General features: G+C 39.4%; 1 protein-coding gene across 10 annotated transcripts in view; it reads right to left on the bottom strand.

The window, feature by feature from the left end:
- Positions 1-12,320, bottom strand: part of PAK3 (p21 (RAC1) activated kinase 3) — a 242,280-nt gene that overhangs the window by 24,403 nt on the left and 205,557 nt on the right. The window lies entirely within an intron of this gene.

The following is a 12,320-nucleotide window of genomic DNA, read 5'->3' as shown; positions in this document are numbered from 1 at the left end:
CTGCCTTTAGCTCGAGTCATGATCCCAGGGTCCTGGGATCAAGCCCCGCATCAGGCTCCCGGCTTAGTGGGGAACCTGCCTCTGCCTTTTCCTCTGTGTACTCCCTCTCAAATAAATAAATAAATAATCTTAAAAAAAAGAATATTTTCACCCAACAAATCAATCACACTCGGTGCTATACTTACCTACTGCTGTCGCTGCACAGAGCAATGAACAACATAACACGGCTTTACTGTTTTTTTCCCCCGTTTTTCTAAACTTTTCAGCAGCTTCTACTAAAAGGTTTCCTTCCAGTCCACCATCCTTTAAAAATCTATAATTTCTTAGGCCTTGGAAGGACTCACGCTTCATTCTAACCTCAATTATATGGGTCCTTTGCTGTGCGAATACAAATTGTCTGGTGAGGCTGAAGTCACAGTAAGGTTCTGTGAAATACACAGGTACTCCGAAACACCTCCCCAACTCCATCCCCAAGCAAAAGGAAAGGCCTCGTCAATTTCATTGAGCTGTTTGTGGTGAATAAAGGTATAAGGATGGAGATGAGTCCTTGTGATTCATCAGACATTATAATGCTCCAGCATCGCTATTCAAAATTTCTAGAAACAGTGTGCAGCATTGGTGGTATAGTAATGAGCACAGCTGCCTTCCAAAATTTCTAGAAACAACTTCTATTGTTTCTCCTTTGCTCTCCATTTATCTCTTGCTACTTTATTTTCTGGGTCCAGGAATTCTTTTCTTTCTTTTGTTCATTTAATGATTTATTTGCTTATTTATTTGGGGGGTGGGCAGAGGGAGAGAGAGAGAACCTCAAGCAGACTCTGCACTGAGCACAGAGCCTGACATGGGGCTCGATCCCATAACCCTGAGATCATGACCTGATCTGAAATCAAGAGTTGAATGCTTAATTGACTGAACCAATCAGGAGCCCCTTGAATTCTTTTCTTAGGTCAGCCATTTCTTTGCCATTCTTTTCCCTCCTACTTGGATGAAGAAAAATATTTCTCACAAGCCTAGGAAGTTTACATTACCTGCTCCAAAGGAACAAAATGAGTGGGGCAGTATGAGGAATATTTGACTATTAAAAGAGATCTGAGTTCTAATATTTGTCCTAACATCAACAAGTTGTGTGATCTTGGGCTAGTCACTTCCCCTCGTTGGGTTTCAATCCCCTCGACTCAGAAAATAGTGATCACAATAACAGTAAAATATATTGAGTGTGTTAGACACTGCACTGAGAACTTCATATAAATCACCTTATGTAATCCTTACCATATTTCTATAAGGCAACCGCTATTATCCCCACATTACCTATGAAGAAACTGAGGCTCAGAGAGATTAAGTGACCTGCCTTAGGTTAAACAGTTTACAGTCTAAGTCTGTCTGACTCTCTGACTGGTAAAATACAGCACATGGGCCACTTTATTTTAAGGTTCTTTTTTTTTTTAATAAAAAATTAAGGCTTTTTCCATAAGCTCCACACCCAACATGGGGCTTGAGATCAAGCTGAGATCAAAAGTCCGAGGCTCTACCAACTGAGCCAGTCAGGCATCCCGATTTCTAAGGTTCTTTAAGTTCATGATGTACAAGCTACAAATTCTACGGCTTTCTTTGTTCTGGATAAGTATTTAAATATCCACTGGAACTAGACTAAAAAAAAATCGCCCTCACTCCATAGGTGCCTCCTAAAGCAGGGCTTGCAAGTTTCAGGAATTCCTCAGGGTTGAAGCGTATGTTAAACAAATCAGCTTGCCAATTTTGTATGTTTGAGATTCTGGGCTCAGAGCATGTGGTTGGGGCTCGTTAAGTATTTGCTGAATGAACAAATTAATAAAAGTCTTTTCAAGCAAACATGCGATTGCAATAAAACCTTTCCTTTCTGTGAGGGAAATGTGTCATCTTCTACTTAAATCAACATAAAACACTTCTTGCTTGGAATAAGCTCTCAGACATTCCTGATTGGTCCTTTTGAACTCAGGATCTCCTGGACTCAAAGGAACAGATAACTGGACCCCACGTGTGCTTCAGCTGCAACTGTCTAATTCTGCAGAATTAGATTCTTAACTGCTTTAACTTGGTGTATTCTTATATATGTAGGCCACTCATACATTTCTGTCAGCTGCTGAAAAAGAGACAGTATCTGCAAAATGAGATAGTAGCATCTGCCTCACGGGATTTCAGAGAATCAAATGGCACAATCTATGTAGAATTTAGCCCTGGGCCCAGATCTGAGCTGAGAATCAACATGGGAAATGCTATTATCATTTGTTGCTGCTGCTGTACCAGTTTCTTGGTAGAGAATGCCTAATTTACTAGGTGTTAGTTGGTCCTTCCCAATCTCCCAGTCAAACATCCTTGATCATGTCTGTTCCTCTTTTCAAAAAGGCTAAAAGCCAAAGGGGTCACCTTTTAGAGGTTCCACATCCTCTTCTTTCCCCTAGTGGTTTTGCTTTTTTCTTTCAGCTTGGAATATCTTTATTGAAAAAGACCATATATAAAAACCCTCCATATAAAATGGCAGCTGCTCCAGTTAAAGCTAGGGAGGTAGGCCCCAAATTCCTGCTTCAGTGGCTTCCCCCTTAATCATCCCCTGCCCCGTCCCCAACCGCCAATCCCAATTCCACTGTCCCAGGGGCTAAAACTGTGATTGGCTTGGAGTGCAGAGAGGATTAGTGTTTAACATCTCCAGAGATTTACCTTTCAAATCCTTGGGTTTATGGCCCCCAACATCCCTCAGCATTTCATTGTCTTGAACTGCTAGAGTCCTAACCCTGGAATCCCAATATCCTGGGTTTTGTGACATTCTGTGGTACAGAATTGCCACAAATCCCTACTCCACAAAGGTTTAAAGGCCCTGAAATTCTAGTAGAACATGAGTTATTAACTCAAAAATTAGCTTTTCTCCTCACTCTCCCTTCTCCTGCCTTATCACATATATGTAATTGTCTAGTGGGAGCCATTTCCTCCTTCTTCAACTCTTATTCCTAACCTTAAAATGGTGATATCATCCTCTACTCCACTTCCTACCTCCCCCGCCCCAACCAAACAGGTTAGGCACTTGGAATTCACCACTCTGACCAACAAGGTACTGGTTGGTCCAACTTCTAGCCTTCACACAATCCTCAGCTCAAATGCACAAACTTGGGAACTAACCTGCAGAGCACACTGTCTCCAACACTGTCTCAACCTCAAATGTTTCTCTGCACCACAGCTCTGACTCCTTCTCATATTCTAACAATTTAAGATAACTGTCAATGCCTGTCCTTCTCTTATTCATTTACCAAAGCACTCTTTGTCCACTAATAGGTTATATGAACAGTAGTCCTCAACCCCAACTCCTCAAACCTTCCAGGGTTCAAATCCTATGAGTTCCTAGTTGTGTGACCCTGGGTAAGTAATTTTACGTCTCTGTGGCTCAGGAATAAAGGATTAAATGCATACAGTGGTTAAAGCCTGTTCTGGTATACACATTGCCAATACACATTAGCAATAACAACCATCATCATCATCATCCACAGACTATAATTTGAGAGGTTAATGCATATATTATGGAACAGTCACCCTTAATAATAACTTGTATAACCATAAGTATTATTGGGTTGATTGTTCCCTAATATATGCACTAAGCTCCCAAACTGTAGTCTGTGGCTCACCAGGAATCTCTTTTAAGCATCTGGAAGTTTCCAAGATACTTGATTTCCAAATTCTTAACAGAAGTTTTACATTTACCTAAGGCAGAGCTAATTAAAATACCACATACATTTCTTTTTAGCCAGAATGATACCAACTTTTGATTACATGGCATAGCTCACTGATCAGAAGCTCCAAGTAGTGGTTAAACACTCTTTGCTTCACTGAGTTTGAGAAATAAGCTATTATTTAATAAATATAGCTTAATAGTTGTAATTATTCATAACCCAGAATCCATAAAGACAAATAATTGAAAAGATCCTTGGTGGTGAAGCTGGGAAACCCTCTCCTTGTAATAAGTGAAACACAGTGGTGTCTACTTCTAAAGAAATAATCTTTGAGCCAACAACATGTCACATTGATTCCCCCAAAACTGGGCCTTGTGACTGCCTGGGATATGTCAAAGGATCTTAATGACTATCTTTACAAAATTAATCAATGACTTTAATTAAAAAGGTCAGTATCATGCAGCATTTTAGGACATAAGGATGGCAGGAATCAAACTCAAAAATATGAAAGTTAAAACTCCCAATTTCTCTAGTAGATTGGGCTGGTGTGCCAAAACGGTCAACGTTGTTGATTTGATTTTTGTACCACTTAATTATATGGATCTCTATTATCTCTCCATTCCAGTTCTATTGAAGATAGATTGCTGTGGGGGAGAACACTTGTTTACAATGGGGATTTTGTTTATTCCAGACCTCAGTCACTCTGATGGTATAAAGAAATGCCTTATCGGGACTCCAGGAAAAACAGAGATCATCCAGTTTAACCTCATTACAGATGAGACATCTGAAGCCAAGAGAAGAGGGGGAATGTGCCCCAAGTTCACACAGCTAGTAAGTAACAAAGCCTCCTAATTTTGAGCAAGAGATATTTCAGCCGACCTATGCTACGGTTCAAGAATATTAAACCAAGAGATTGCTCAACTCATCATCAATTACAGCATGATGAGTACTGCTGGGTTCTTGGCATCACATTAGATGCTTTATCAACAATTTCTTCTTGACCTGGCCAAGCACTTAATACTCGAATGGAAACACTGGCATCTAGCCTAAAGGGTCTAGAAAGAAAGAAACAATTCACTATTTCTCCCTTTTCCTCCCAAGACAAGCCCGTTTAATTATCAGCAATCTTCATCAGGTTTTGATGTTTCCTGCTAAAAGCCAATGTCAAGCCATGATAATGAGTAGTTGCCAAGGCAGCAATACGGTAAAACTTACACTTTCTATAAATCACTCTGATTTCAGCATCGAAGTAGATTATAGGAGGGAAAGAAAGCAGGCAAGTGAGGCGAGGAGGAAGCTCACAGGCTGAGAGAAAAGGGAAGAGGACGAGAGGACTGGAGGGCTCTGTGAAGTCCAAAGGAGAGCCTTGTGGTAATAAGTTTGAGGAAGTCAGAAGGGATGGGGCAGTATTCACATTTAAGTTTTTCTAAGCATCAGTCTGGTGCTGATGAGGTCACAGTCAGGGATTTAATCCACATTGAGGATGGCTGTGTTTTAGATCTACTCTTTCTTCTTCTGCTGCTGATAGAAGAGGCTGTCTCATTTATGGACATAACTTCCTTCCCGTATGTCCTCTCTAAATGGGTGAGCTCACTTACTGGTTGCCCTATACAATTTGACAAATGAAGACACTGGAAGCGGGATGTGGGAAATTAGCCTGCCCAAGGATACACAATTTGTCAGCAGCTGAACTCAAAACCGCATGAGTCTGACTCCACAGCCCGTGCACTTAACCATGTCATGTTCCATTACAGACCTTTATCATTTTTTACATCAATGCTAAGTGCAAGTATGGCACTTCCAGATGCCCACGTTTGTATCTACTGCACTATAAAGTGCCTCCCTGAAATATTGCTCTGGCCTCTCATTTCCTGCTTAACTTAGTCCACTTGCCCCTTGGTAAGGCATTTATTTTGTCCCTGGACATGGTCCGGTTGCCTCCTTTGATCATCAGGAGGTGGATCTTTGTTTTCTGACTCAGTTAAGCTTGCTCATGTGGCCAAGAGTAGACTAGTTCCTAGGACTGGACTTTATGTTCTGCTGAGTATTTAAGATATGGTTACTACTTGCTATATCACAAGATATACTATCTTGCTATATTAATGCACCTGACATAAAGGTACCTGGATATCATATCATCCAATACTACCATGCCTCTATTTGCCTTGTTGGGGCTTATGCCCTCTGGGCTTCAGGAAAGGTGATGGACAGTGTCCTCTGCAAGCAATAACCTTTCAGAGAGCGCCCCAGGGTTTCCTTCTTATGTAATCTGCCTCTTAAAAAATGTATCACTAAATTAAAACAAATAATAATATTATGTAAAAAGCATGTTCTCAAAGTACCAGGATGTGGTACTGTCTTTAATTACTGGGATGATAAATCGGAACACAGGATTTTCTATTCTTTAGCTAGGGCATGACTTGCCCCAGGGTGTCCAGGGTGCTCTGATTTTAAAGAGAGCTCTAACATGTTATGGGTGTGGGGCCAGGGAGCTCAGTGGGCTAGAGTCCCTTGATAATGAGGCCATGGTTATAGGCCTTAATCCCTGGAAAGGCCAGATAACTCAACGACTCACTCCAACATGAAGTCTAAGCAGCTCTTCACAGTGTGTGCCACTGGTTCCAAGAAGGCCTAGACAGGCAATGGGCGGGGTGGGGGGCAGGGAGCTTAATACAAGGTCATTACTATGGCTTGAAAAAACAAAAACCAAACTCTGCTAATGGTGGTTGATTGAGTGGCACCATCTTTCTTCGCAAGGGATGGTACACAGCCCAGTGCATGTAAAAGCATTAAGTAGAACAAAGAACTACTCTTGGCCACATGAGCAAGCTTAACTGAGTCAGAAAACGGAAGAGCTGGCTCCTTATGGTTATATTAGTGCCTTGTAGGAGTGCTCTACCTTATATGGCCCAAAATAAGATCTGATGAGGAAGCAAATACTTTTGGGGTGGGTGGTCCCACTCGAAGCATCACCGCTGTGAGCACACTACACACCACTTCTGCTCTTGCCCATAGTTTCTTGAACAAAGAGAAACGAGTCAGAGGTTTTATTCTCAGCACTTTCCCCTGAGTTCCATGCTGTACACTGCTTTATCGGGTTCTCTAAACAAACGGTTATTCATCAAGCCCTTTAAGAAACCAGTTTCAAAACTATTCATCTTCAATATGGGAACTTCATGTTGCCATAAGAAGAGGGCTCTTCACTGAGTAGCCAAGAGAAGTCTGAAAAATACCTAACAGGATAGATTTAATTTCTCAAGCCTGAAAGCTAAAACTAATTTAGAGGACAGGGACTGAAGGTTTGCAAAAAAAATTTGTCCACAATTTTGGATGGATTGATCATATCATCATTCCATAGAATTATATGATTGGCAAAGATCCAGATGGTAAACAAAATGCCTTTGGCTAAACATGTTATCTTTAAGTGCAGGAGGAAAAAAGATTTCAAGAAATGCTCCCACTTGTCATTTCTGACAAATTTAGCCATACGGTTGGTCTAATCTATGAAGAAATGCGACATACAACCAAGATACTTGGGCATAACACACCCATGGACTATGTTGACCAAGAGATCCTTCAGGAGAGCCTTTTGTTTACCATATAATTTCTTGTTAGGTTTCAGGATTCAGGGTTCTTTTTTTGTTTGTTTGTTTATTTGTTTATTTACAGCATAACAGTGTTCATTGTTTTGGCATCACACCCAGTGCTCCATGCAGTACGTGCCCTCCCTATTACCCACCACCTGCTTCCTCAACCTCCCACCCCCCTGCCCCTTCAAAACCCTCTGGTTGTAAATATTTTCCCTTCTGAAAATCAGCATGGTGATGACTTTTTAGTATAGTCATAGAATCCCAAATAAATGAAGACAGCTGTTTCCATTAGGGTGTGGGCAAACAGGCATTCCCACGCACTGTTAGCAGGCAATGTCAAGTGGAACAACCTCTATGGAGGGCAACTTGGACATTAAAAATGCCCATATCCTTTCATGTAACAATTCCACTTTCAGCAGTTTAACCTAATGATCAATTTGCACATGTATGAAGTGGTTTGTTTGTAAAGATCTCCACTGAAGCCCTGTTCATGCCAGCTAAATATTGGAAAGAAACTAAATGTGTATCAATGTGGGCCTGATTAAATACATTATGATCCACCCAAACAAACAAAAAAACACTTCATCTGTTAAAAGAAAGAGGTACTGATAGAGAGTCATCTCTTAGACACAGGCAAATAACGAAATGGGAGATTTATAGGCAAATAACAAAATGGGAGATTTATAGTATGTTACTCATCTTAAAAATAGAGTTATGACACAGACACACAGACACACACAAATACACACATACCTGGAGATGGTACAATTGCCCAAATACAAGGTACATATACAATATATGTGCCCAAATAAATAAGGTAAGGTATTCCTCCTCCCCACCCGACCCCTGCCAATTTCTTTCTCAGGAAAAAGGGGAATTGCCTTATATTCAAATCCTTATAAAATCTCTCATGCAATATGGTAATTCTCCATATTCATTTATTTTTATCCATGAAGTACTATTTAGGAAAGACACATTAGGATGAAGTATTCTTAGTCAATGCCAGTTTTGGATGCTCATAGAGACTATCTGTCAGGATTGGATAGGATGTAAATAAATTACTTCTGCAGGTATGATCAGAACTGCAAGTGTTAGATGTCATAAAAAAGCTTTTTGAAGGTCACTTTTGAAATTAATGCAGTGAAAAGGGCACCTGTTAGCCCAAGATATGATAGTATGACCATCAAATACAACAGCAAATACAACTGATTGAAACCTACTCAAAATATAAAGACCTGTGACTTATAACAAGTTTTTTTTTTAATAAAGAGAATGCCTCCTCCCCCCACTTGGAATAAAATCAAAACACCCCTCTTTGGACACTTTTGGAAGTAAGTTGGGTGTTAACTCCTAACAATGAAATTGGCAATTATCAACTTAAGCATTTATCTTGATTTGCCTATATAAACTATATTTCAGGGTAACCAAAGACCTTAAGCGGATGAGAGGTAAAGTTCTTTTCAGCAAAAGCGCTGTAGTTAATAAAGTGTGGGAGGTCATTTTTAGAAAAGATAATTTTTAGAAAATCACTATTTACTAGTCCCTAATTTAATAATTGATTTGGGCAATATAGTCATCAATAGATGAAACATTAGACGAAAGGCTGATGAGGAACTTTGCATTGGAGGGGACAGGGAGGAGTCCCCACTGAACCTTCTGATCAATCTATTCAGCACTACACAACGAGATGAGCAGTGCCTTCTGATGTAATATGAAATACTCATATGAAGACATCTTGCCAAAAGTTGCACCTGAATCTTACTGAGCCTTTAGAACCAACTTTTTCCATTCCCAAATACAGGGAATAGAGAAGCAACTTACATGACATCAAATGAAACTAACATGCAAATCCAGAAAGTGGTACATTCTACAAGACAAAGACTAGTTTCTTCAGTAAGTCAATGGTAGTGGAAAAAGAAGGGGGACGGCTTTAGAGTACAGAAATTTAATAGACATGACCCAATGCCATATATGGATCTTCTTTGGATGCTGATTTGAAGGAATCAACTATAATGCATTTTTGAGACAACTAGGGAACACTGATAATAGATAATATCAAGTCACTGTTGAATTTTGTAGGTGTTATTATGGTATAATAATTATATTAAAATATTGATCAATGTTGAACCTGGGTGATAAGAATAACACAATTCTGTATCATTCTCTCTACTCTTGTGTACGTTTGAAAATTTGTAACAGAAATTTTAAAAAGTGATAGAGGAGAGAGTTATATTGTGAAGATGTAAATATACACCTATAAAACAGATTCATAAAGCAATCATCTTAATATTATAAGAATGGGTAACTGCAACCAGAAATAAAATATCCAGGGACAGAATAATATGTGGATTCAAAAATATTAAAAATATATGTGAATATAATATATGGATTGAAAAATATTTATATCTAAAGATGTTAGATGAAATTCAGATGGTCTACTTGGATAACTACTGGATGTTTCAAAAGGGGGCTCTAATGGTTACAAAAACAGTGATATTAAAGATGCATAGGAAGATTTTGAATTATGCTCCTCATGAAATGTGAGAGTAGAAAAATTTCTCCCAATGCACACATTATATAATGTGGCTTTAAATATATAAATGAGAGTGATTAACAAGTTAAATATCAGAAATAGACATTCACCATTTGTGTACCTAAGAGTTTACATATTCAGATAAGTAAAAAACCTGTTTTAAAAATTACATTGTGTGACCTCATATTCACACATGTGGCATGTGTGTGCATGTGTGCCTGCGTGTGCAGAGAACACATGGTAGTTTAACCTAAGAAACCCATAACATATCCTTTCTGGAGCTTTCTTTTGTACAAGATAACAAGGAGACTAAGGCACAAGGCTTGGAGGGACATTTACTTTTCACTGTCTACTCCTGTGAACCTCCTGGTTACACCATGCCCAAATATTACCTACTTAGAAAAAAATCATACAAATAAAAATTACAGTGCAGCTTGCATCTCTCACTATGTTTCATGACATAGTCCCGACAGATCTTTTTTAGCATTATTTCCTGTTAAGTCCTCTGCCAAACTGGAGGTTAGTCCGTAAGACCGGTACCCCTGATTTCACTCTTCTGGTCTTTGTTTCTCTCTCTCTCTCTCTGTCTGTCTTTTAAAGATAATATTTATTCATTTATTTGACAGAGAGATAGAGAGAGAGCACAAGCAAGCAAGCAGAGTGGCAGATAGAGGGAGAGGGAGAAGCAGACTCTCTGCTAAGCAGGGAGCTTGATCCCAGGACCCTGTGATAATCTTCTGGTCTTTCTGATATTCATTCATCAGATAGTTGTTAAGGATTTCCTTTATGCCAGACACTGTTGCGGGCCCTAGGGATACCAAAGCAAATACAAACTAGAGTCATAATCCAGTGTTCCTTTGGTTTCCTTCCAGCGAAACTGCCCATAATCCCCCCATGTTAAAGCCTACACTTTCTCAAGTCACAATTCAAAGGCACTCTTCTCTAAGGATCCTTCATTTTACTCTCTCCCTGGCTCTAAATTATCTGTCCCTCCTCTCTCTCCATCCCCGTGGCTCTTGTAATTATGTCATGCTACCTGCCCTATTCTGCTCAACAGAATAATAACTGTGGGTGTCTTTCACTTCTAATGATACTTAGTACTGAGCCCTTCACTATGTGCCATGTTGTGCTAAGCACTTAAAATGCCTCCCCTCCTTCACTTCCCCCAACCTGATGAGGTATGTATTTTCTGCTTACTATGGATGAGAAAACAGACACTCTAAGAAATTAATTAAAGTACATGCCTTTGTGGGGGGAAGAGGGGGAAGAGTCCCAGTTTATTTCTTGATACAACTTTCCTTCTCTCCCTGTCGGATGTTCTGAAAGACTGTGAGCCTAGAGGTCACTGTGACTCTCAGAACCTGGTTCTTAATGACGAAGCTGTGTTAGGTGCATTAAACGTAGCATTCACTCAGGAAAACTTCAACTTCACCAAATTAAGTAAGTCATTCATTAAATAGGATCCAAACCATCTCCGAGTTGCATCCTCAAAAATACTTGTCTATTACAATGTTGAAGAGAGAGCAAACATGAAAGCGAAAGAGAAAAGGGGTCTGTTTTTCAGCGCATTCTCATGTAAGAAAAGGCTTTAAAAATGAATTCACATATATTAATGAGAAATTAGTAAGGCCAGCTGCTGATGTTAGTAAACTCAGCCCTTTGTAATCACACGGCTACTGCTTCTGTGAGAATTCTGCAAGAATTCCAGGCATTGCCAGATAATTTCTGACAAACGCATGCTGTTAATGATAATTTGGAGGATGCCAGGTCTTTTTTCTTTCTTCCTTTCCTTTTTTTAAACTTTACATACATCTGCTCAAAATATCTAGATTCGGTGGCCAATTATAGAAGCCTTTTCACAGAAACCTGGTGAAATAATGTCATTTTTAGCCTTCACTCTCAGCGATGGCCTCAAATGATTAGACATGCAATTCTGATCTTGATTTATGGAAGATGGAGGCCAATTCTCTGGCCACGGGCCTGAACGCTGGGATGGCAAAAACTCATACTGGAAAAATTTAGTTTTCCAAGTAGATGAGGGTGATTAATGGAGAGGTTCTTCTCAAATTGGGCTCCTAAGAGTAAGCTGCTGTGCTCCCTGAAGCTGAAAATGGAATACGGGGACTGATTATTCCTAGCACCAAATGATTACAGACACTGGCTTGAATTTCACCATCATAATAGGTAAAGCAAAACAATAAAAAACACCCAGACTTAATGAAAAGGAAATACAAACTCTATACACTGAGAGCAGAGACGAGTTTGTCTAACTTAGGCCACTAATTCATGGAAAAATCCATTGAGAGCAATTTAAGTAAAAGGAAAATGAAGTTAAGTGGTTTTCATTTTTTGGTCTACAGAGAAATAAATCAATATTTTGCTCAATGACTTTAGAAATTAAGAACAGAGCAAAAATCTACAAAAACGTAAAACCAAAATTAGTAAATTAAATACAAGCTAAAATCACAGTGAGTAAGTAGATTTCAGTTACTAGATTATATC

Source organism: Meles meles, chromosome X (assembly GCF_922984935.1).
Source record: "Meles meles chromosome X, mMelMel3.1 paternal haplotype, whole genome shotgun sequence".
Taxonomy (NCBI): domain Eukaryota; kingdom Metazoa; phylum Chordata; class Mammalia; order Carnivora; family Mustelidae; genus Meles; species Meles meles.
Note: the sequence above shows the minus strand (reverse complement) of the source record. Positions and strands in the feature narration are given on the sequence as shown.